This window comes from Polypterus senegalus, chromosome 1 (assembly GCF_016835505.1).
Source record: "Polypterus senegalus isolate Bchr_013 chromosome 1, ASM1683550v1, whole genome shotgun sequence".
NCBI lineage: Eukaryota > Metazoa > Chordata > Cladistia > Polypteriformes > Polypteridae > Polypterus > Polypterus senegalus.
In genome coordinates this window covers 151247953-151258667 of record NC_053154.1, presented here as the reverse complement: position 1 = coordinate 151258667, position 10715 = coordinate 151247953, and positions in this window count along the sequence as shown.

The following is a 10715-nucleotide window of genomic DNA, read 5'->3' as shown; positions in this document are numbered from 1 at the left end:
ATCTCCCACAGTCGGGGAGGACACAAATGAGACAAAAAGCAATATAAAGAAGAATACAAAGGATATAAAGGAAAACAATGAAAGGATGATGAAAGATATAAAACATAAACATGACAAATGAGAAGCTATGACAGGATATTAAAGACTATCTATCCTTTTCATCCCCACAGTTGTAAGTGCCACTACAGCAATAGGTTTCATGGCCATAACTCTTTGCTATATTGATAAAAGAGATTAAAGCTACAGTATCATCCATAACAATGTACAACTTTAATTTAAGATTACAAAATGACAACAAAAGTTCAGAAGCAATGTCTCTATGATCATATAGTAAACTTTGTGAGCTGGAATGTTAAAGGTCTCAATCATGAACTAAAGAGGAAGAAAGTATTCTCTTACCTAAAAGGTCTAAACACCAAGATAGTGTTTTTATACAGGATACCCATTTATTAAGCAAGGATCAGTTTCGGTTGCAAACAGATTGAACTGGCCAAATATACCACTCCAGCTATACAAAGAAAACTAGAGGTGTGTGAATCTTAATTCACAGAACAATTTCATTTGTAGTATGAGATGTAGTATCAGATCCTGAAGGGCGATAAATGATGGTTATGGGTAATTTATTTAATTGTAATGTGATTTTGATAAATATCTATGTACCCAATGTGGATAATAGATATTTCATCCAAAATGTATTTGCATCCATTACTAACTTGAACACTTACAAAATGATAATGGCTGGAGGCTTTAATTGTGTTTTAAATCCAGACCTGGATAAGTCCTCAGCTACAGGGGTGACAACATCTAACACTGCAGAAATAATTACACTATATTTAATTGATCATAACTTATTACACCCATGGATATTTCTAAATCCATACTTAAGAACATATTCCTTCTTACCAATACATCATTGTTACTCAAGAATTGATTACTTCTTTATAGATAACAATTTCTTGCCCATAATTAAACCATGCAAATATGACGCTATTGCTATCTCCAACCATGCCCCTCTGATTATGGAGGTCACATCACTATGCCCCACATACTCATCTCACAGTTGGCATCTTAACCCCCTGTCATTAACTGTACAGAATTTATATCCAAGCAAATTGATTTGTTAGAGACAAATGCATCCTCAGAAGTTTCTGCAGGAATACTCTGGGAAACTCAGAAGGCTTTTTAAGTGGACAGATTATCTCATATTTTCCCACAATAATAAATCAGAAACTTAGAAGGCATCAGACTTAATCACTAAATTTACCAGACATTTGATTGAGAACGTGCCAAATTAGGCACTTTTTAGGAAAAGAGAGGCTTTGCAATCAGAACTCAACCTCTTGATAACATAAGAGGCAGAGCAACTCATTTTTAAATTAGACCTCAATACTATGAACAAGGAAAGAAGACTAACAAGTTCAAGTACTTTATTGTCATTGTGTAACACAATGAAATTACATTTTGTGACAGCCCCAAGGTGCATTTAAAGAAAAGTCAAATAAATTCCAAATATGTCGCATACAGTGTTAACTGATCAAGTAACCAGAGCAAATTATTATTGCTGAAAGTACAGCAGCATAAATTGTTATTGCACCTGTTAATGAATAGTACATGTACTGTACATTACATATTCTATATTGTAATACATTAGTATATTGCACATTAACAATATAGCTTATTGCATATGTTCAATTAAAAATGATCTTAGACTGAGGAGATTCAAAGTTCAGAAAGTTTATGGCAGATGGGAAAAGCTATTTTTTAGTCTGTTTGTGCGTACATGGATTTACCTAAAGTGTCTTCCTGATGGGAGGAGCTCAAACAAAGAATTTCCAGGATGAGTTTTGTCCTTGAGAATGTTTTTGGCCCTTCTCACACAGCGTGTCTTATACAAGAGTTCGAGTGATGGCAGTTCAGTCCCAATAATGGCCTCTGCTGTTTTTACGACCTGCTGCAGGGCTTCTTTAGCAGCCTTGGTGCAGCTGTTATACCAGGCCATCATACAGTTAGTTAAAATGCTCTCTATAGTGCATCTATAGAATTAACCAGCAGCTTCTCAGCTCTCCTTAGCTTCCTGAGAAAATAGAGGCATTGTTGTGCTTTGCCTATTATAGCCAAGTTGTTGTCAGCCCAGGACAGGGGCCTCATATATAACGCCGTGCGTAGAATTCGCACTATAACATGGCGTAAGCACAAAAGCCGAAATGTGCTTACGCACAGACAAATCCAGATGCAGGAATCTTTGCATACTCCAACTTCCACGTTCTTCCGCTACATAAATCCCTATCAGCGCGAAAAGTAACGCTCGTGAACGCGCTTTATGTAATGCCCCAACTCCTCCCAGAATTACACCTCTTTGAATATGCAAATCAATATAAATTGCCCTCAAGCTCAGCCTTCTGTGAAAGGACAATGGGAAAAGCACAGGGGAAAGTATAAGAATTTCAGCGAATACCAAGTGGAGGCAAAGGAAAAACATACTATTTGTTTAATTAAACCGTAGTATAATCAACAAAAGGAAGCTGATCGAGTGACATAGCGTATTGGAGAAACTTGAAAGCTCATGTTCACAAAGGCGCACAGTGGTGGAAATAAAAAAACAAACTTGTCAGATATCAAAGTCACCGTGAAAAGGTGAGTCATAGTCCACCGTCTGAGTGTCATATGAAAGCTTATTAGGGTACAGAGTAAAAAAGGCACACAGTGGGGACAAAGCACAAAATGTCAAGTTCAACCTCAAAATTTCCACTTTAATCATGTAGTTTATTTTGTTATTAAAGTAGAACATCATAAACTTTATCTTAAAATCGTTTAATTAACCAGTTTCTCAAATCACATCGTAATTAAAGTAGCATGTTAAATGCTTTGTTTTGTATGAGATCTTCTATGTGCATATGTGTGTGAATCACTACTTGCTTCTTAAACCGGCTCTCTTCCTCCAACTGGACACAGAATCCATTACATTCATGATATTACAGCTCTCTGAATAACTAAAATACTGAGATGTACATGTGATATCATTTTCATGATGATAGGAGTTAAAGAACGTTATTAAACATGGGTTTCACGGCGCAGTGATTGTGCGCGACCTTCGATGAAATAATTTATTGCAGCAGTACTCATGGGCGCTCTAGGCTTGTGGTGGCCCTGGGCAGAGAAAGAATCGGTGGCTCCTTCACCCGCCAATGTCAATAAGGTAGCTTATGCACGGTGGATGACCACGTCCGTTGCGGACACTGCATAGCCGCCTTGTGCTCATGACACAAGCATTTAGCTTTTGCCGAAATTTGTCGCTGCGTTTTTAGCTGTGTTATTTTCTCTTTCTGTTTTATATTCAATATATATTGGCGTAGCCGCCCCTGCAGTCCTTGCTTTTCTTTCTCCAAGTAACCGATCGCCACACAATCAGCTCTGTAACAGACGTAAGGCCATCTGTAAGCTTAGAGCGCCAATTCTTCAAAACGTTTAAGGAACATTGAAATATTTTCGTAGTACTGTACATGTTTAATTACTCTGTCCTTCATGTCAGTCCCAGTGAAGAATATGGATTATTAAATGAAGTTAAAGTTTTATCTGTATAATATAATAAACATATTTTGCTGCATTTCATCTAAAATGATATCGTCATCATATGTAAATACGCACTTTATAAAGTGTCTCAGATTGTGTAATATTATAACTGTAGTGCAAGTTTACAGTGAGGTGATTGTACAAATAAGTACAAACAGTTCTAAAGGAGCACTTGATGGCTGATTGAGTGCGTTTATAGTTCTTGGGATGAAACTGTTTATGAACCGCGAGGTCTGTACAGGAAAGGCTTTCAAACGTTCTGCCGTGGCTGAGGTAGCGTGTGCTTGAAGCTGTATACCGATAATTCTCTTTCCGATCAGCTGCTGTAGAGCTGTGACTCACACTCAGATACAGTGATATAAATACTCAGAGTGGTGCAGTGAGAGTAATATGGAAAAAGATGATCCGCTGTGGCAACTCCTAATGGGAGCAGCTGAAAGAAGAAGAAGAAAAAGAAGAAAAAGAAGAAGGTGCAGTGAGAGTAACAACGCTAAAGTAGTTCTGGTATTTGGAATACTATGGCTATTCCCTGGACCATTATATTGTTACAAGTTAATTACAATCAGATGCATTACACTAATAAACAATATGCAGTTAGCTTCAGTGTATTTATAAAGCCATGTCAGGAAAATAAGGAGTAACCACACAGGAACAGTAGCATTGCTTTGACGCTGGGTGCTGCCAGTCTGCAAAACCAAGCGGAGAACTTGCGTACGACAAGGTATGAGATACCATGGAAAAGTGCGTGGCTTTACGGCAAGTGTAGGTTTTATACATTGCGATTTGAACGTAGAAAAGTTCTTATGCAACATTTCTGTGCATACGCACCGTTTATACATGAGGCCCCAGGTCCTCTGAGATGGTGACTCCAAGAAACTTAAAGCTGGAAACTCTCTCCACAGCATCTGCATTGATTGTTATCAGACTGTGACTGGTCTTTTTATTGGTCCTAAAGTCCAGAATAACTTCTTTGGTCTTTTTGGTATTTAAGATCATGTTGTTGGTGTTGCACCATGCTGTCAGATTCTGAACCTCCTCCCTATATGCAGCTTCGTTGTTCTCTGTTACAAGCCCAATGGAGTCATATCATCCGCAAATTTAACAATAATGTTTGATTGGTGGATGGGTTGACAGTCATGGATAAAGAGTGCAAAGAGAATGGGACTTAGTAAACATCCTTGTGGCACACCAGTGCTCAGGGTAAGGATGGAGGATGTGTGTTTGCTCATCCTGACAGACTGGGGGTGGTTGGTGAGAAAATCCAGTAACCAGTTGCATATGGACGGAGCAAGTCCAAGTGCATAGAGTTTTTGGATCAGCTGGTTAGGTGTGATGGTATTAAATGAAGAGCTGTAGTCAATGAAGGGCATCCTAACATAGGTGTTGGGCTTTTCCAGGTGCAAGAGAGCAGCATGTAAAGTCAAACAGATGCCGTCCTCAGTTGATCTGTTTGACTGATAGGCAAACTGGTGTTGGTCTAGATCAGCTGGGATAGAGGCTTTGATGTGGGTGATTACCAGTCGTTCAAAGCACTTTGCGATGACAGGGGTGAGAGCAACTGGTCGATAGTCACCAAGACAGGTTATCCTCAGTTTTTTGGGAACAGGAACAATAGTTGTGGATTTCAGGCACAAGGGGATTACACCTGAGGAGAGAGAGAGATTAAATATGTATGTAAACACCTCCACTAATTGGTCAGCACAGGCCTGGAGCACACATCCTTGCACATTATCAGGACCTGCTGCCTTCCTTGTATTGATGTTTTCGAGTGCCCAACTAACATCATGTATGTGTACGATCAAAGGCTGCGAGTCTCTGGTCAGCTCGAAGCTGACTAGAGGCTGGTTATTGTCCTTGTCAAACCGTGCAAAGAAACTGTTAGGTTCCTCTGCTAGGTTGGCATTGTTATTGGCCAGTGTGTATTATACGTCATTTTTCTTCTTGTAATCCGTGATTAATCGGATGCCTTGCCACATCCACTGTGAGTTTCAGTTACTGTCAAAGTCCTCCTCAATCCGTTGTTTGTACATTAGCATTTAGCAGACTTGATGCCCTTCTTGAGGTTAGCTCTGGCAGCTGTATAGGCTGAGGTGTCTCCTAATTTAAAGGCTTTGTCCCTTTCCCTGAGCAGCTGTTTGACTTCACTTCATCCATGGTTTCTCATTTGGGTAGACCTTAATCCTTTTGTTGACAGTGACATTGTCCTCACAGTAATTAATATATGATAGCACAGATGATGTATATGTCTCTAAGTCTGTCTGATGAAAAAATATATTCCTTTCTGTATGTTCAAAGCAGTCCTGGGGCCTCATGTATAACGCCGCACTATAACATGGCGTAAGCACAAAAGCCGAAATGTGCTTACGCACAGAAAAATCCAGATGCAGGAATCTGTGCGTACTCCAACTTCAAAGTTCTTCTGCTACATAAATCCTGATCAGCGTGAAAACTAACGCTCGTGCACGCGCTTTAGGTAACGCCCCAACTCCTCCCAGAATTACGCCTCTTTGAATATGCAAATCAATATAAATCACCCTTAAGCTCAGCCTTCTGTGAAAAGACAATGGGAAAAGCACGGGGGAAAATATAACGATTTCAGCGAATACCAAGTGGAGGCAAAGGAAAAGTATACTATTTGTTTAATTAAACCGTGGTATAATCAACAAAAGGACCATTCCCTGGACCATTATATTGTTACAAGTTAATTACAATCAGATGCGTTACAATAATAAACAATATGCGGTTCGTTTCAGTGTATTTATAAAGCCGCGTCAGGAAAATAATGAGTAACCACACAGGAACAGTAGCACTGCTTTGATGCTGGGTGCCGCCAGTCTGCAAAACCGAGCGGAGAACTTGCGTACAACAAGGCATGAGGTACCGTGGAAAAGTGCGTGGCTTTACGCCAAGTGTAGGTTTTATACATCGCGATTTGAACGTGGAAAAGTTCTTACGCAACATTTCTGTGCGTACGCACCGTTTATACATGAGGCCCCTGGAGTTGGCAAATGGTTGTTTCAGGCCAAACTTTACCAGTCTTGTTAATTGGATAAGTACTGCTGATAAGGGCTTTGTGCGCTAGAACAAGAGACAAAGAGTGATGATCAGATTTGCCGAGGTGGGGGCGTGGAATGACCTTATAGGTGTCGTTTATGTTTGTATAGATGTGGTCTAAGATGTTTTCCCCTCTGGTTTTAAAATGTACATGCTGATAAAATCTGGAGATAAATCCTTAAGATTTGCTTGATTAAAATCCCCAGCAATGATAAAAACTGCATCAGGGTGCAAGTTCTGTTGTTTACTGATAATGTCAAAAATTTTTCAAGCACTGCCTTAACATTGGCCTGAGGAGATATGTATACTGCCGTAACAATAACGATGGTATGTTCTCTCGGTAGGTAAAACGGTCGGCATCTTAGCATCAGATATTCCACATCTGGACAACAAAACCTTTTGATTGTAGTTATATTAGTGCACCAAGCATTATTAGTATAGACATACAGTCCTCCTCCTGTTTTCTTACCGGAATCGGGGGTTTGATCGGCTCGATGGAGCATGCAACCTGCAAGTTCAATTGCTGTGTCCGGTATGGTGGGATCCAGACAAGTCTCCGAAAAAATCAAAAGGCAACACTCCCTTGTAGTTTTATGTGTGGAAATATCCAGTCGGAGCTCGTCCATTTTATTTACGAGTGATCTAGTGTTCATAAGAAGAACGCTAGGAAGAGGCGTTTTATGCGGAGCAGCCTTTAGCCTAGTTAGTAATCCTGCTCGCTTGCCTCTTTTTTGTTTCCTCTCCCTGTGCTGTCTGCGTCATCGTCTTCCAAGTGTAGGAGTCAACGTAAGTCCCGGTGATCTGAGAATCTCCTGTGGTATTGCTTCTGTGTTATAATAATTATCTTTGCTATTAGAGCTGATCTGTAGAAGCTTTTGACGACGTTAGTGGATGCTCGTTTCCGTGTGTAAAACAATGAAAGTCAATATTAAGAAAAATAATAGCAGAAAAGAGCACCTATTCAGGGAGCACAAAGCCGCAGCGTCTGTGTGCACCGCCATTGTTTCCCAGCAGAATCCATAAGCAGGAAGTTCACAATGCAATATCAGTAATCACCAACACAGATGGAGTTAGAATCATTGGCCATGAAAATATATTACACACATTTAAAGACTACTATAAGTCCTTATATTCGTTATATTCTATTCGTTTAAAGAACTCAAAACACAATCTAATGTGCTTTTTGATACATTATGGATACCACAGCAAGATACTCTAAGTGCAAAAGAATTGGATAAACTTGTGATATTATTACTAGATGCTATAAACTCACTTCAGAGTGGGAAAGCAGCAGGTCCTGATGGCTACCTTGCTGAATTTTATCAATTTATTTTAGTTAAGTTAGCTCCTCTCTTATTAGCAACATTTATTGAAGCCAGGGACAAAAAAATTCTACCTCAAACTTTTCACCAAGCATTAATTACCGCTTTTCCTAAGAAAAATAAGGACTTATTACAATGTGCATCATACAGACCAATCTCACTTCTGAATAATGATGTTAAGATACTCTCCTAACAGAGAGACAGTAACTGTCAATCTTTGGCTGAAAATTCTGCAAGCTTTCTGAGTGCACGCAAAATTATCCACATAGTTTAATAATGACTCAAAACAACAAATAGTTCTGAGCAGGCATCAACCACAGCACCAACTGTGGTCATTGCTGCTCTTGTGAAAAGAATGGAGATAAATGCCATCAAGTTTGTTGTACCAAGTGAACATCACTGACCAGAATAAAACTGAATAATAAAAAAACAAGCACTAACTTTTACAAGTAGCCAAAATTTACACTAGATGTTACAGGCTCAAATCAAATGTATGCTTTTATTATAATATGGTAAAATAATAGCAGCTCACTACTAAAAATGCCCAGACATGAACCCAGAACCTTTCTAAGGTTCTAAGGCAGAAGCTCTTACCTCTGCACCATCCAAGAATACATATCAATTTTCTGTCGATTGACGTTTGAGCGTGGGTTTTTAACTCAATAACAGCAACATGTAAATTGAATGATTTTTTTTCTTTGGTTATATTCTTGAATAAAAGTGCAAATTTTTTTTGATATTTGGAATAAAGTTTCACACATTATACACTTCACATCATTATTAGTATAACATGGGAAAATGTTCTGTTTTAGGTATGTGTTCAGCACTACTTGCCTCGCATTTCGTGTCATTGTACACTTACGCAGACCTTTGTAGACACGGAACACACATAAAACGTATGTATTCCAAATAATAATATTTTATACTGTATATCCTATACAACTCCAGGCACCTCACACTAAGATGAACAGGCTTTAGCTAGGAGAAATTTGCGACCGACTTCAGATCCGTCAGTGAGGGATGGGATAGCAGGCTGATTGCTGCTTGTGCTGATCAACATATTTGCAAAACAAAAGATACTGATGAGGAGAGGTGTAAAGGAATTTAAGGGGGGCTGGGATTACGAGTTTTTTCATAGGTTTCAGGGATTCCAGTGTTAAATTAATTCTCCTCCTCTTTCTCCCTAGCCGTCTAACCATGTAAAATAATAATAATAATTAAAAAAGATGTACTATTTTTTAGAATATGTGTCTGGCTTCTTGAACGAAGAAAAAAGTGCAAAGCATTTGCACAGATAGATCAGAACCAAAAGGATGTTCCAGGTATATGGAGTCATGAATTCAAACAAAGGAGTGATCCAGTCCCATACTATTGCTTCATGACACAGGCTATCAATACCTCAAAGACTGGAACTCTGATATATATTTTCTTTATATATTGCTAGCTTTTGGCCATTTGCATTTACCTTGTGGTTATTGTTTGGTCTGTGTTGTTTGTTTTTTCAAGGCATGATGGTGCAATGATTAGCACTGCTACCTCACAATTCTGGTCACATTTTTTGCCACAATAATTGCTCCAGCGCAGGTGACAGATATTTCCAAACTCTCAGCATCATGATCTGCAAAAACCGAGTTCAGTTCCTTCTTCCCCATTAATTCAGTGCCTTTCCGCAATTTCACCAAACTCATTGTGAAGCAAACTCCACAGTGTTCGCTTATCACTAATAGCCACTAATTTACAAATGTTAGAAAGTAAGATACCAAATAGTGTGGTAGATAATAAGACTTTAGGAACATTCAAAACTTATATTTCCTTGGAGGAATTATATTGTTAGTGATCTTTGTTGGGCTGAATGTCCATTTGTCATAAGAATTTTTCTGATGTTTTAATGATGATATACAATTCATATCAATGGGCAATTTTCAAAATCTTTGAATAATGAGTATAAAAAGTCTGCAAGAGAAAATATGAATACTACAGTAAAACAAAATAAAAATATGAAACCTTTAATAAAATAAACCCAATACTACCAGATTTTGACAAGCATATACAACTCTTGTCACTCTCAAAGTGTTCCTAGATCCTGAATAAAACAAAATAAAAATAATAATATGTGCTCATGAAGGGATGAGTAATATAAGAAACTAGGGGGCTCTGCCCCCTGCTCGCTTTTGTAAAAACAATACTTCTCCTTTATTTCCGACCCCGGGCATGGTAAAATCTTTTTCACAGGACATATAAAGCTGCTCGTGTTGTGAAGGGTGGGCGGGAGATGCTGTCGGATCATCTGCTGTCTTTCTGCTGCTGGCAAGCTGTGTGTTCTTTTTGTTGCATTTAAAATCCTATACAGCAGCTGTCCTTTTGCCACTTTGCGTCTCTGTTGCTTGTGTTGTGAAACGGGGGGTGTGGGGCATTTGGCGGGGGCTGAACGCATGCTAAGGAGAAGCAGTCGGATCCTCTGCTGGCTTCCTGCTGCTGCTGCTGCTGGCAAGCTGCGTGTTCTGCTTGTCACTTGTTGTTGTTTTAAGAGCTGGGAGCACATGATGTCTATTTGCCAAAAGCATTCCAACAACTGCTTGCGTAGATGTCAGTGAACTTTTTTTAAATGTTGTCTCACATGACGTTAAAGTGTCTCCCGCGGGACAACAAATTGTCTTCCGAGAAGATCATGTCTCGTCTCCCTCCCAGGATTTTTTTTAATAATAGAGAGATAAGATAGTAACTAGCAAACACAGCAGAAGACAGACTCTGATGATTCTGTGACCTATA